The sequence below is a fragment of the Nicotiana sylvestris genome, chromosome 1 (genome assembly GCF_000393655.2).
Source record: "Nicotiana sylvestris chromosome 1, ASM39365v2, whole genome shotgun sequence".
NCBI classification, from domain to species: domain Eukaryota; kingdom Viridiplantae; phylum Streptophyta; class Magnoliopsida; order Solanales; family Solanaceae; genus Nicotiana; species Nicotiana sylvestris.
The window spans coordinates 83,762,587-83,778,484 of record NC_091057.1 but is presented as its reverse complement, the minus strand read 5'-3'; the positions used below and the strand labels follow the sequence as shown (position 1 = coordinate 83,778,484).

Genomic DNA, 15,898 nt, shown 5'->3' with positions numbered 1-15,898 from the left:
GAGGTTGAGTTCGTCACTACCTATCAGTTTAAAGGTTGGACTTGTTACTTACTGAGTTGGTGTACTCACGTTACCCCCTGCACCGTGTTTGCAGATCTAGGTACTTTTGGCCCCAGTGGCAATCGTTGATTGAGGTTTCAAGGTGTGGAGTTTGTTGAGGTACCTGCATGGCGTTCGCATGCCTTGGCTCTCCTTCTCATTTTCCAGTTGTATTACCGTTGCCTCTTTAGACACCTTCATAGACTATGAATTCACCCCAGACGCTCATGTACTTTGTGACACCCTGGTTTTGGGATGGTTGTATCGTAATATGATCTTTATTCTACGTCTTAAACAATTTATTTAAAATGATAAAAGTTTTTCCGCAAATGATTTAGTTTTAGTATTGAGGTCTTGGGTTGCGTTGAGTTGAGACTGGCCTAGTTCCACGATAGGTGTCATCACGACGGGATGAGTTTTGGGTCATAAGAATATGGCCCAGGAATGAAGCTTCCTAGCTATCATGAAGTTAGAGTAACTCATCTTAAAAAGGAGGTGAAGAAGATAGACCAAATTATTGAGGATCATAAAGTGGAATGGAACAAGTTTGGATGTTCCATTATGATGGATAAATGGACAACACATAATGGAAAAATGATCATAAATGTGTTGGTGAACTCTCCAAGAGGGAGTGTTTTCTTGAATCTCACGATGCTAGCAACTCTTCTACGGATGGAAGCAAAATGTACAGCTCATTTAGAAAGACTATTGATAAAATTGGAAAGAAAAATGTTGTACAAGTTGTTACAAATAATGCTAGTGAAAATGTTAGTGCGGGGGAGATGATGGAAGCTATGTATCCAAACATTTATTGGACTCCATGTGCTGCCCTATCAACTTGATGTTTGGTGACATATTCAAGGAAAACCCATATGCCTTAGGTAACTTTAATATAGTTATTTTAAAGCCTTTAACTTTATTTATACTTATGTCTTATCCTTTTAAGTATTAACTATAAAAATTTTATTATTACTTTTACAGTTTTCACTAAGGCCGTCAAGGTATATTCTTACATTAGTCAGAGGTTGTTGTTGTTGAATTTGATGAGAAAATTTACAAATGAAAGAAATTTGGTGAGACCGGTGAAGACTAGATTTGCAACGGCTTTCTTAACTTTGCGGAGTTTTTACTTGAAAAAGAAAAATTTGAGAAAGCTAGTTTTTTCGAATGAATGGAAAGATAATAAATATGCAAAGGAAGCTGCAGGGAAAGAAACTGCCAAAGTTCTTATTTCTCCATCATTTTGGAATGACATCGTTCGGGCTCTTAAAGTTGGTGGTCCTTTGATTAGGGTGTTTCGTATGGTGGATGGGGAGAGAAAACAACCAATGGGCTATCTTTATGAAGCTATGGATAGAGCCAAAGAGAGTATTGCAGCGTCATTTGAGGGAGATGTTAGGAAATATGAGAAAGTTTTTGAGATAATTGATACCAGGTCGGACAATCAACTCCATCGACCTTTGCATATAGCAGGCCATCTTCTGAACCCGGGATAATTTTACAAGAATACCAGAGATGAAACTTTGGCTTCAGAGGTGTGGATTGGATACCATGCATGTCTTAAGAAGTTGGTACCAATTCAGCGACGATAGATCAAATAGGGGAGGAGTTTGGTAGGTACTCACAAGCAGAGGGACTATTTGGTTTACCGGCTGCTATTAGAGCCAAAGACATAAGGTCGCCAGGTAACTAACTTTAATATAGATATCCTTATAAGTTTAATTTAATTTATACTTATTAACTTTTAAAATATTTTTCTATAGTTGAATGGTGGAAGCAATTTGAACATCAAACTCCAAACTTGCAAAAGTTTGCCATCAAAGTACTAAGCCTAACTTGCAGTGCATCTAGATGCGAGAGAAATTGGAGCGTATTTGAGTATGTAAGAAGTAGATTTATTATATTAATATATTCTATATTGTATTATTGTTAGTATCTATTAATTAATCTAAATAATTTATTCGCAAATTCACTCCAAGAAAAGGAATAGGCTTGAGCTATCGCGTTTCAATGATCTAGTGTATATTAAATACAATAGAACATTGAGGCGACGTTATGAAGGTCGCGATACCATTAATCCAATTTTGTTGGACAATATTGACAAGGCAAATGAATGGTTAATAGGAGCCCCCCAAAATCATGAAGATGAACAAGTGTATGAAGGAGATGATCTTGATTGGAGTACTGTTTCTATAGCGGTTGGAGTTGAGGAGAATATCTATGGTCTTAGAGGGAGTTCTTCAAGTTACAAGGGAAAGGAAGTAGCAAGTTCAAGCCGGTCCTCCCTAATTGATGAAGAGTCCGAGGATGAAGAAGATAACAACCAATATAATGCTAACATTCATGAAGTTGTAGAATTTGAAAATCTTGAAGAAGAATAGATGTTGCTTGTTTTAGAGTTTAGACTATTACATTTTAATTTATGAATCTATTATGAGTCTATGACTATCTATTGAGTCTTTAATTTTAGAATAATATATTTATTAATATATTATTGTTATTGAATTTTTAGTTATATGTATATAATATTTTATATTTTTGTATAAATTGTCGCTTCACATCAAAAAGGCGAGCGCTTCGCTGCGGGCCTCTCGCCTCAGTGAAGCGGGCCCTCGTCTATTTGTCGCCGCACGCTCTCCAAAACAATGCCCTATCCCCATTAGATAAGCAAATGAAAGCAGAAAATTAAACTACAAGATACAGATTCATTTGATATGTCATAAGAATCCAGCAACTTGAACATAACCATTTATAATATGAACAATTTATAAAGTAACTGTGAGCATCATGCTGCTAAAATAATGTTAAACTCAAAAAATATCATCCGCTCAACATAGTTGCCCCATGAAACGCAATAGAGCATATGACACTCCATTCATGATATGACCATGTAAGGTTAACGGATACTTACCTTTGGATTGTATTCAGATCAGACTGCTTCTTCTATCCATCAAAAGAACCACCGTGATAACAAATGAAAATCTTAAAACAAACTCTCGCTCATCTTCTGCTTCTATCTTCAACTGAAAAACTCACCAACTCAAATTTCTCATGGTCCTATTCCGAATAGTATGTTCCTTTTGCGCTATTTTGGCAAGAGTGATTTCAGGTGCTTTGCGCTCTAACACATTCCTCCATGTAACTGCAACAACAACCACAACTTCGATCAAATAAACCACGAGCAGACCTAACTGAAACATACAACCTATATCAGGATCAGACCAGAACTATTATAGTGCCTCCACAATAAAGAGCAAAAAGTAACAACTTCTGCCAAGACTAAAATTAAAAGAAAAGAGAAAGAATTTTCACAGAAAATCACAACTCGGTCTGTCTAGTATTCTTTTTGAAACCAGAATGTAAGAATTTGAAAAATTATAGGTCAACCGACTCAATTCAGACTCAATAATTTAGGAAGTAAAAAAGAGCAAGTTCAAATAAAATTCAAGCCAATAATATTTGGCAACTTGCAATAATAACTTTACGGGACCTTAGCCTCACTGATGGATAATATATTTTTCTCAACCTCAGTAGTCTTTCTCATACAATAAGTATAAGCAAGAGACCCCCAAGAGAAGGCGATAAAACTAATACTACAATAGTTATCGATGCTTTGATGACGTTCTCAAAGTCTGGCGAATAAAGTCCTAAAAGGAATCAGGGATTGAAGGTTTTGGTTCGAACAATTTGTTTAACATTTAGATTTTCGATTTTCATAAAACCAACACAAGAATTTATCAGAGTATAACTAAGTGAAGAAACCTTAAGAATCTTTAGATTTAAGACATCATAGTACTACACATTCATCCTCAGTCCTCACTCAATATTAGTATAAAAAATCAATTTAGCAGTTCTAAAATGGTTTGAAATTCATTATTTCAGAGACAATGCTAATATAAAATTGAATTATTAGCGTTGAAAGAAAGAAACGCATGAATCAACCCAACAAAAACAAAAAGCGCGAGAAGAATAAGTGAATTGGATACTTGCCTGATAGAGCTATTTGATAGTTGATAGAGAAGGAAATTGTGCAGTTCTCGACACCCGGCCCATGGAGATTGATTGTTTAAGATTTGTATGGAGCGAGTCAGTAGTGTGAACAGGATTATAAGAAGCAGCTTTTCAGTTTTTTATTTGTGGAAAATAAGAAAAAAATGATAAAAAGGATAAATATGATTCCTAAGCAAAGAGAGGTGACATGTCAGCACTTATTGTCTCTGCTTTATATAAAGACTACTAAAATTTTTCGCGCTTCGCGCGGTTATAAGAAATATCACTAAATTAAAAAAAGAAAAGAAAAATAACGACATATAACGGATAACAGAGATAATTTTTTAAATTAATATGGATAAAAAAGATAATTCTACATATTGATAAATCATATACTTAGCATTTTAATTAGAATTAGATTTTAGGTTATTGCATTTTTTCCTGATTTTCTTTTTAAAAGAAAAAGAATTTTTAAGAAAAAAATTTCACTTACATATAATAAATGAGGAGAAAGTGAGAGGTTGATACATGACTTTTTAAGTACAATTATATGTTAGAGGCATGCAAATAGATTATTTTTTCATTAAATAGTAAAACATCGACTTTGCAAAAATTTCTCATATTCAAATAGCAGAAATATGAAATAAAAGTAAAGAAACTAATAACGAAAATAAAATAAAATAAAACAAAAGAAATATGTGGAAATTGCAGCATATTCTTTTTTCTATTCCTTCTTGTTATCCCATTTTTAGCCTTCATCTCTGTCTTTTCTTTTCTATTCAATAGTTTCCCTCTCATATTCTCCATTCCAAAGAGAACAGAGTACTTCACTTCAGAATACTTGCTCAATTATTTGTATTCTCTCATCAAAATAAAAAAGCTTTTTTTTTGTTTTACAAATAATAGGCAATTCAAAGAAGAAATCAAAACATAACTTTCAAAAGAAAGATAATTATCACAATACTTCAAAAGAATCAAAAGTTATAAAGTAAACTAAATAATTTAAATTTTGTCATACATATAATACATGTTCCAACCATACAAATAAAATAACTACTTACTTTATAAAATTCACAAGTAGAAATAAAGTGAAAAATAATTTCTATTTTACAAGAAACAACACATGTCGATGGCTCACTAAAGAAGAACCTGCGCCTGCTCTGTGACTTTTAGCTCTTAAAACTTTTTACTCGCTAAAAGTAATAATAAGTGTTGTCAAAATATCCAATGAAGGGTGTATTTGAACGTTTAAAATTTATCCCTTTTACACAACGAGATGTTACTGGTTAGTAGTAGCAGACATCAAACAAAGTTTAACTCATAAGTCATTAATTTGAGTCTAAACGAAAATACAAACTTGCGACAAACAAAAGTTCATAGAAAATAAAGCGAAAGAGAACATATGAGAAAGTAAATAGAGAAGAAAAAGATACTACTTGAGACCTTAATCTTAAGAAAATAGAAGGAAATAGAAATGCAAAATCAGCGTATAATTTTTCGTGTTCTTGTTTACACCCCCTCCCGCAATATCGATAATTATTCAAGAGCCTTCTTCCTCAAGCCAAACTAAACCATGAATCGAATGTTACAGTAAATATGACAACATTTGTAACGACCCGGCAGGTCATTTTAAGAATTAACGCCCAGATCCCCTATTAACTGCCTTTCCAGTGTTTGTTTCTGCTGCTGTGAGTTGTCGGAAAAATTCGTTTTGAGTTTCGGAGTGTTTTGGGATATTTTGTCCCTAAATGAGAGCTTAAACTTTAGAATTTGGACCGTAGCCGGAGCAATATGAAGATGGCCTCAGAATGGGATTTCGTCAATTCCGTTAGCTTCGTTGGGTGATTTCGGGCTTAGGGGCGTGTTCGGATTGTATTTTGGAGTTCCGTAGCTTATTTAAGCTTGAAATGCCGAAAAATGAATTTTTAAAGTTTCTGGATCAATAGTGAGATTTTGATATCGGGGTCGGAATCCGATTCTGAAAGTTGGAATAGCTCTGTAGTATTGAATGTGACTTGTGTGCAAAATTTGTGGTCAATCGGACATGGTTTGGTTTGTTTTGGCATCGGTTGCAGAATTCTTGAGATTTCAAGTTCATTAGGCTTAGATTGGAGGGTAATTCGTGGTTTTTGCGTTGTTTGATGTGATTCGAGGGTTCGTCTGAGTTCGTACGATATTTTAGGATTGGTTGGTATGTTTGGTTGAGGACCCGGGGGGCCTCAGGTGAGTTTCAGATGCTTAACGAAAGTGAATTTGGACTTAGACAAATTCTGAAGTTGGCTGCTTCTGATATTTTCACACATGCGGTGAGAAGCCCGCAGGTAAGGCCCCGCAGAAACGAGGAAGGAGGTCACAGGTGTGGTCTGGGGAATGAAGACCAGTGGTCGCAGATGCAACACAAGAATCGCAGAAGCGGAATCGCATCTGCAAAGATTTGAGCGTAGGTGCGGTGCTTGGGGATTTAATGAAAATCCACAAATACGGAGCCCTGGTCACAAAAGCAGGACCACAGGTGCAGTCCTGGTAGTGCATATGCGGGCATCGCTGGGCAGAGAAAAGAAATTTCGAGGGTTTGAAGTTCATAATACCAAATTTGATTTTTAGCTCGGGAGAAGGTGATTTTGTGAGGACTTTGAAGAGGAAATGAATGGGTAATGATTCCTAACCCTATTTCATTTATATTTCATCAACCTATAGTAATTTTCTCAATCTAATCAAGGAATTTGAGTGGGAAAATGGGGATTTGGGAGAAAAGTTCCCCAATCGAGTTTTTGGGTTTTGATCGGGTTTTAGGTGTCGGAATTGAATAAATTTTGGACAAGTGATCTTGTGAGTGAACGAGTGTTCTAAATTGATAAATTTTACCCGATTCCGAGACGTGGGCCCGAGAAAATTTTTTGGGTGTTTTTCTATTTTTTTTTACCTTAGCTTCAATCCCTTTAGCTAAATTTGTTATTTGTTGTTATATTTACATTATGAAATTGATTTGATTAGATTTGGGGCACTCGGAGTTGGATGCTCGTGGCAAGAGCGTGATTTTGGATTATTTTGAGCCAGTTCGAGGTAAGTGGCTTGCCTAACCTTGTGGGGGGAACTCCCCTTAGGATTCTGGTACTGTTGTTATATGAATGCCGTGTACGTGAGGTGATGAGTGAGTACACATGCTAATTGTTGAAAAACCTCATTTTCATTAAGTAAATATATGTGTTTTCTTTTAATTAAGCAATACTTGTACTTGAAACCTCCTGTTTAGCTTAGAAAAAATATGCTTATGTGGCCTAATTGTCTTACCTATTTTAACTGTTTACTTAGATTCTGTGCAGCATGTTTAGAGTAGAAATTCATGTTTGTTCTCGAATAGAACTATAGATTTCCTTCTTAAGACTGTTGTGTATTTATTTTGGGACTACAGATCGGTATTCCGAGAGATCCTCCTGCATGTTTACTTTGGGACAACAGATCGATATTCCGAGAGATCCCCCTGCATGTTTATAATTGGGACTACGAGACGAGATCCCGGGAGATCCCCATGTACTGGTTATTTACTTTGGGATTACACATTGGTATTCCGGGAGATTTCCCTGCATATTTATGATTTGGACTACGGAACGATATCCCGGGAGATCCTCTGCACATTTACGTTTGGGACTACGGGATGATATCCTGGGAAATCCCCTGTCGCTATTTCTGTGTGTTGAATTATATTCAATCTGTGATTTTATTCTTGTTCGACTATTAGTATTTTAACTATACTATCACATTTCATACTGTTTACCTTGTTTCATATATATATATAAAACTGACCAGTAGGGCCCTGACCTTCCTCGTCACTACTCAACCGAGGTTAGGCTTGACACTTACTGGGTACCCCTGTGGTGTACTCATGCCCTTTCCTGCACATATTTTTTGTGTACAGATCCAGGTTCTTCTGTTCAGCCATACTATCAGTGAGGCAAGGCGATTTGAGAGACTTCGAGGTATATCTGTCGCGTCCGCAGACTGAGAAATCCCTCTCTATTCTAACCTTTACCTGTAGACCTTCTGTAATTACTTTTGTTTAGACTTTTGGAGTTAGAACATTATATATTTTCTCTAGTTTGTGCTTCATGAGATTTCGGATTTTGGGAGTGTTATTATTGGTCGACAGTGCTATTATTGTATGTGCCAAGCAACATTTTAAACACTTTATCTATATTTACCTATTAGATGGCTAGTTGTACCTTTAAATTCCCTTTTTGCAAATTGTTAGGCTTACCTAGTCGTAGAGACTAGGTGCCGTCACGACAGTTCAAGGAGGGGGAACTTAGGTCATGACAACATTACTATTTGAGGTAAAGAATAGAAAGGGTAGTTTTGGGTAGGGGTCTCATGAAACAAAGTTATGAATTTATATAGGAAAAAAAGATTAATACCATAAGGTATTTTAATTTTTAAATTAAATATTTGACGATTATGAATATGAAAAGTATGGGAGCACGTGATATTTGTCCTATATGAATTATTCCTATAAAATCCCAAAAAAATAGATTTTTTCCTAATTATTTGCCATTTTTAGAAATTTTTATAGAATTTTATTTAATTGTTTGCATTTCTGTGCATGCCTAATTTTTATTTAAATCATGAAAAAAATACCAAAATATCATGCATTGCATTTAGGATTTTTTTTTTATATTTTTAGAGTTAACCAGTAATTATTTGTTATATAGAAATTCAAAAATCACAAAAATAGGTCATTTTTACATTTTTGTCTTTTAATTTTTAGCTTATTGGTTTTTCTCTTTTAATTTAGAATTAATTATTGTTTATTATTTTTATAATTAGATAATTAGCTTAATTTCACATTTTAGATTAATTTAGGATTTTTAATTAAAAAAAAAGAAGATAAAAGAGTTAAATTGAAAGGAGTTGTTAATTTTGGAATCGGGCTAATTTAGCCAAAACTGGCCCAAATTTATCCCAATTTCGCCCCAAACCCACCAGCCCACCATCCGGATTGGCCCAACCCCTCTCTTTAAAATCCCACTTTCCTAAACTAAAATCTAGGGTAGAGCTTCCCCATTAGATTTAGGAGAACAATGGCGCACCCTTCCCTGCTTCTTGTTCATTTTCCTTTCTCAAAAAAAAAAAATCATAACCAAAAGATGAAGGAAAAAGCCCCAAACTGAGCTCCATAGTACTCATGAAAACACTCCCAAGCTCCATTAAAACTGATCCCAGAACCAGCTGAGAACCGGGCCTAAAAACAGTCCCTAAACCATAAAAATCGTCACCTAAAACAATCCAAAAACGCAGCCATTAAAGCTGCTCCAAACACACTTGAAACAACCTCAAACCACCAGCAAAAACAGTTCCAAAACCAGCTGAAACGTCACCCAAAGACCAGCTGAAACGCAACACCAAACCACCCCAAAAATAGTAGCCGTCGCACCATGTTTGCTGACGAACAGAGGTTCATTTTAACTGTGTAAGAACACCCAAGTTCAGTCGATTTTTTTTTGAGTTGGGTTCAAGGTTTCCGGCGCCGGCGTGGGTCTCGATCGGATCGCTGTTTGTTTGCTGCTGTTTCGCTTCATTCGTAACCGAATTTGCGGCTGTTCTTAGCTTTTATTTGGTCTTGCTAAGTTTGATTCTTGCTGTTGAGGTATGTAGCTCAGTTTAGACAATGTAATTGTTATAATTGATTAATTGAATATCATGATATTATTCAATTTGTTCACTTTGTGTCTGTATGTGTGAGATTAGTTTACTTATGTACTTGATGACTTTAAATTACTGCAACTTTGGTTTGGGAAATGTTAGCTTGTTAAGTTTTAAATGGATGATGAAAAATGGATTAATGGCATAGTAAGTTGAGTTTAGCTATTGTAATATGGGGCTGATGTTATGCTATTGATGAGCCGTTCTAGTATGCTCTTTTCGCGAGCTTCATCGAACTGCATTTTTGTATTTGGTCTGCACTTCCTTGCTGTTTCTAATTTCTACAAACACTACTTAATATTGAATTTTAAAGAAGCAACTTCTGCCATTCATTGAGTCTTTTTCTTATTTTTTTGTAAGGTCAATGATGGAATGAATTAGCCCTTTAATTCTGGATACTCAGACGTTGATTTTGAGGTTATTACATAGTTATTTGCTTAATTGTTCATCGTCATGCAAATCTCAAATTTTAGGATAACAGAATCATGACATTGTAGTTTTCTTTAGGAGCAATTAATAAATAGTACATTATCGTGATTATAGGTACGGTTCCCGTGGCATAGTCATGATATCTAACTCCCAAATTCGGGTGTGCATTTCATGTGACCCAACTCCAATTCTTAACAACGTTAAATAGAATGTGTCGTGGACCGCGGGTGTATTTCATGTGGCGTGGTTCAAGGCATGTTTTAAATAACGTTGAATCCTCCTAAAAAGCGTTCTAAAATAATTAAAAGCGGTTATAAAGCTAAAAAAAATACAATAGTTTAAAACATGTAATAAATCGGATAATGGACCAATTTTAATAGTTTAAGAGACCGTGCTAGAACCACGGAATCCGGGAATGCCTAACACCTTCTCCCGGGTTAGCATAATTCCTTACTTAGAATTTCTGGTTCGCAAACTTCAAAAGGAAAGTCGATTTTTCCTCGATTTGGGATTTAAAATAAACTGGTGACTTGGGACATCAATTAAAATATTCCAAGTGGCTACTCTGATAAATAAATAATCTCATTTCGAATAATGTCACTTAAATTGGAAAAACTCCCTTGTATTCCTCTCGGGGTGTAAAAAGGAGGTGTGACAATGGATATTATTAAAAGTAGAAGTTAAGGTAGTATGAGTTATGAAAATGAGACAAACGAAGAGGAAGGTTAAAAAAATGAGATAAGTTATCATAAACTTACACATTAATTTTTTGGAGATTATGAATATGAAAGGGATTGGAGTTATTGAGACTATTAAAAATATAGGTTATGAAGATAAAGAGTTGTGAGTTATGAAAATAATTTTTTTAAATTTTATTATAAAATAAATTGAAAGAATGATGAAAAATCCTAAAAAAAGGAGAAAAAAAATAAATATGTTTCTTGGCCTAAGAGAGGTGCCTACTTACTTTCTTATATATGGTTCCGTTAGTTCCGTTGGGTGATTTCGGGCTTAGGGGAGTGATCGGATTGTGTTTTGGAGGTTCGTAGCTAATTTAGGCTTGAAATATCGAAAGTTGAATTTTTTGAAGTTTCCGGTTCGATAGTGAGATTTTGATCCGAGGGTCGGAATGGAATTCCGGAAGTTGAGTAGCTCCGTAGTGTAGAATGTGACATGTGTGCAAAATTTCAAGTCATTCGGATGAGGTTTTATAGACGTTTTGATCGGAAGTGTGTTTTTAGAGTTTTTGGAATTCTTAGGCTTGAATCCGATGAAAAATAGGTGTTTGGGTGTTGTTTTGAGCGTTCCGAAGGTTGAAGCAAGTTTGAGTGAAGTTATGGGATATGTTGGTAGGTTTGGTTGAGGTCCCGGGGGCCTCGGCTGTGTTTCGGATGCTCAACGGACCATTTTTGGACTTGGAAAGATTGCAGATTTTCTGCTGTTGTGTTGCAGAGAAAACATTCATCGCATTCGCGAGAGGGTCTCGCGTTCGTGTAGAGCATCTGAGTGAAGCAACTGAATCATGCTTCGCGTTCGCGGTGATGTCCCGCGTTCGCGAAGGCATGGAGCCCTTGGTCTTTGCGTTCGCGACATGGTCCTCGCGTTCGCATAAGGTCTGCCAGTGTAAGCTACGCGTTCGCGAAAGAGGAAGTTGGCGAGTAGGCTTTTTTTGTGGATCGCGTTCGCGATAGTAGTCTCGTGTTCGCGAAGAAGAATGCGTCTAGGCAGAATATAAAATTTCAAAGTCAAGGGTTTGACCATTTTTATCAAAACTTAAGCTTGGGAGCTCAGATTTGAGCGAACTTTTGAGGGATTTTCACATATATCGATTGGGTAACGATTCTTAACTCCTTTTTGCTTGTAACTCATTAATCCAAATATGAATTCATCATTTAATTTCGGATTGGAGATGAAAATTGGGGAAAAGTAAGAAGAAAGTTCTTAGACCTAGAATTCGACTTTTGATTGGGAATTTGACCTTAGATATGGATAATTTTGGTGTGCATGAACTCGTGAGAGTGTGAGGATTCTGAAAATATAAATTTTACCCGATTCCGAGACGTGGTCCCGAGGGGCATTTTGGTTATTTTACCTAATTTCGCGTATTAGCTTAGAATTTAATTGTAGAATTAATTATTTGAAGTGTTATTTGCATTATGCAATTGAATTGAATATATTTGGGCCATTTGAAGTCGATTACTCGTGGCAAGAGCGTGGTTTCGGATTGACTTGAGCTGGTTCGAGGTAAGTGGCTTGCCCAACCTTGTGTGGAGGACCTTCCCCTTAAGATTTGGTATATTTGATAATTGAAATGCCTTGTACGTGAGGTGACAAGTGCGTACTTGAGCTAATTGTTGAAAATCCGGTTTCTTTAAGTTATTTCAATTGTGCTCATTTTTCCTGTTTTATACTACTTGCAAATTTAGCATGTTGTTAGCTCTGAAAAAGCATATTTAGTTGACTTAATTGCTTATATGCTTAAACTGCCTTAATTGCATTACGTGAAGTATGTTAGGCTAGAATTACCTGTTTTATTTTGTATGAAATTGAGCTTATCTGAGTATTTCCTTGCGTTGTCCCTGCATGTTTACTTTGGGACTATGGAACAATATTCCTGAAGATCACCCTGCACATTTACATTGGTACTATGGGACTGCACCTGGTAGATTCCCCTGTACTGAGTATTTATCTTTGGGACTACGGATCAGTATTCTGGGAGATCCTCTTGCATTATGAGTTGGACTAAGGGACGGTATCCCGGGAGATCCACTGGATATTTATATTTGGGACTACAGGACGGTATCCTGGGAGATCCCCAGCTGCTTTCTTTGGGCTGAGCCGTATTTTCTCTCTGTGTTTACTTTGCCTTTGTAGTAGCTGTTGCTGTCTTTTCATTCGTGTTACATTTATTGTTGTACTTATTATACTGCCCTGCTCCATACTATCAAAATTTATATTTTTATTTAACCTCAGTAGGGCGCTGACCTTCCTCGTCACTACCCGACCGAGGTTAGGCTTGGCACTTATTGAGTACTGCTGTGGTGTACTCATGCCTTTTCTGCGCATGTTTTTTATGTGCAGATCCAGGTACGTCGACTCAGTCCTACCACCCGTGAGGCGAGGTGATTGCTTTAGAGACTTCGAGGTACATCTGTCGTGTCCGCAGACCGAGGAGTCCCTTTCTATTCTAGCTTTTAAGCATTTGCCCTTCTGTATTTCTTTTCCTTGTTAGATATTCTGGAGTTTGATATTGTTAGATATCCAAAGGCTTGTGGTTCCGTGAGTTTCCGGGTTTTGGGATAGTGTATTAGATTCTGAGGAGTTGTGTTGTATATGCAGAACGACATTTTAAATGTTGTTTTCATTCGGTTATTTTGGCTTCTGATTATTTCTTCCGCAATTTTCGTTTATATTCCGCATTTGTTAGGCTTACCTTGTCGTAGAGACTAGGTGCCGTTACAACAGTTCACGGAGGACGAACTGGGGTCGTGACAATATATATATATATATATATATATATATATATATATATATATATATATATATAGATTCAATCTTGAAAATCTAATGTTTTTCCTTAAAATGGAGCATACCTCAAGAGAACCGATGGTGGTGACAATTGAAGCAGTGATATATGAATGGGTGAATATCGGCATCTGCCTGTACCATTCTTCCACAACTTGTGTGCTATTACTTTTTCCAAAACCTCCTTCTTCAATCTTCAGCCAAAATAAAAGTTCCCCAACAAAACTTTCCTGATATCCCTAATAACCTAACTGAGAAAGCCTCTGAATTATCTGACAATTGATCAATTCACATATTTCATATATACATTTATGTAATCATACTTGGCTAAAGCAAAATTGAAGATGAATGACAAACATAGAGAGGTAAAGAAACGCTATTGATTTTTTTACAGAGAAAGAGCGAATGAAATGCTTAAGTTTTCATTGAAGTGCTTAGATATAGGCTTTACTTAAAAGAAGTGCTAGAGAGCCCTCTCATCTTCCTTGTTCTTCCAAAGTATTGCAGCAAGCTATTGAGAGAAAGAAATTAAAGTTAGGATCAGGCAGGAATATACAATATCCAACTAAGGGAAGCCACAGAAAAATGTCGAACCTCCTAATAAATTTTGGAATTAGCAATCATAAGTTATAGACCTCGTGTCCTGCAAAAAGAAAATAATAAGTCCATCTTAAACAATAGAAAGATGGCCTTTTTGATGATATATGTGATGAACTGTTCCATCTTATTCATCAATTTTCCTCCAGGAACACCACCCACTTCAAACCCATGAATGACTACATCCATTAAAATATTGTTGCTCACCCATATTCTAGGAGTTAATATCCTAAAAGCTCTTTAAATCATCAAATTTTGATCAGTTTCCTACTTAAACTATTCGGTGCCCCCAATACCCCTGAACTATATTGCCGCTCGTATCAAAACCCACCCGTCACTGACCTGGCATAACATGTGTAGATACTCGCTTGAAAGCGCATAGTAGCTAAAAAAAGCCATCAAAATGGCCCACATAACAGAAAATAATGGTTAATTAGCATTACCCTCTATCAAATTTATTTTTTTAATAAATATTCTCCTTATTTCAGTTATATCCATCTTTCTTCCTCATTTTTCACCATTCCTTATTTTTTCACCTTTCTTCTTTGTTTTTCACTTTCTTCTTCATTTTTAACCTTTTTTCTTCAGTTCTCCATATGAGTTTCCTCTGGAAAAATTTCTCCCTCTTTTGTTTCCTCTAAAATTATTTATTCTTTTTCTTGTTTTAGTCTTCTTTCATGTTTTACACATATTGCTGAAAGAATACCAATTTAAATCTTCTTATTAAACTCAACACCTTGTAAAGAATAAAATTGAATATCTTAAACCTTCGTTATGTAATATCGAATTAGAGAATGTAATTGTTGGGCAATTGATTTTTTATTTGAAATTTTATTTTGTGTAATCTTTTTATGTAATATAACATGACTTTTAAGAAAAACAACACTGTATGTCTTTATTTATATTTTAACTGCGGTACAAAGTGAATATAAATAAGAACTTATTAATTAGAGTCTAGCATAAAGCACAATCATAATTAAACTTAAAATTAACACAGTACATTAGATATTAATTTGGTCAAAAATCTTAGAATTAATCAATTATTCGAGAGTAATACATCATGAGTAACTATATAAGAACTTTATACAAAACCTTAAGTTAATATAGTTAGACAGACGTACGTTTAAAAGTCCAACATAGGGTTTTAATATATAGGGGAATATAGTTCAGGGGGGATTTTGGGGACAACAGATAATTTAAGTAGGTAACTGACAAAAAAAATAATAGTTTAGGCGGGTTTTAATCTGAGTTAAATACCCATGTGTAGTGCTACATATCACTTTTTTTTAGACAATTAGGAGCGTGTACTAGACGCACCTCTAAGGATGCAATAAGGGATTTTAGTATGAAGTACAATATAGTTCAGGAGAGTTTTGGAGACATCGAATAGTTTAAGTACGAAACTAACAAAAACTTGATAGTTTAGGGGATTTTAGGGTATTAACTCTTTTTCTAAACATGCTTTCTTCCCTATTATTTGGACGGAGACAGAAACCAATTTAAAATTGCAAGTACAACCATTTTAATTGTCCAATATCCATTGCACAGATGAGTCATCAGGATGAAGCAATGACACACAATAAACTGATCAACACTGACAATTGGTCACTATGGCACATAT

The 15,898-nt window shown here is 35.5% G+C and overlaps 2 long non-coding RNA genes across 2 annotated transcripts; one reads left to right on the top strand and one right to left on the bottom strand.

Moving 5' to 3' along the window:
- Positions 1 to 2,724: 2,724 nt before the first annotated feature.
- On the bottom strand, positions 2,725 to 4,119 carry LOC104220070 (uncharacterized). Its single transcript, XR_709426.2, has 2 exons — positions 4,030 to 4,119; positions 2,725 to 3,181 (listed from the first exon to the last, which is right to left on the bottom strand). It is a non-coding gene; the product is annotated as an uncharacterized lncRNA (long non-coding RNA).
- Positions 4,120 to 9,070: 4,951 nt separating this feature from the next.
- Positions 9,071 to 13,537, top strand: LOC138879940 (uncharacterized). The gene is made up of 2 exons (XR_011402723.1): positions 9,071 to 9,670; positions 13,237 to 13,537. It is a non-coding gene; the product is annotated as an uncharacterized lncRNA (long non-coding RNA).
- Positions 13,538 to 15,898: the final 2,361 nt, after the last annotated feature.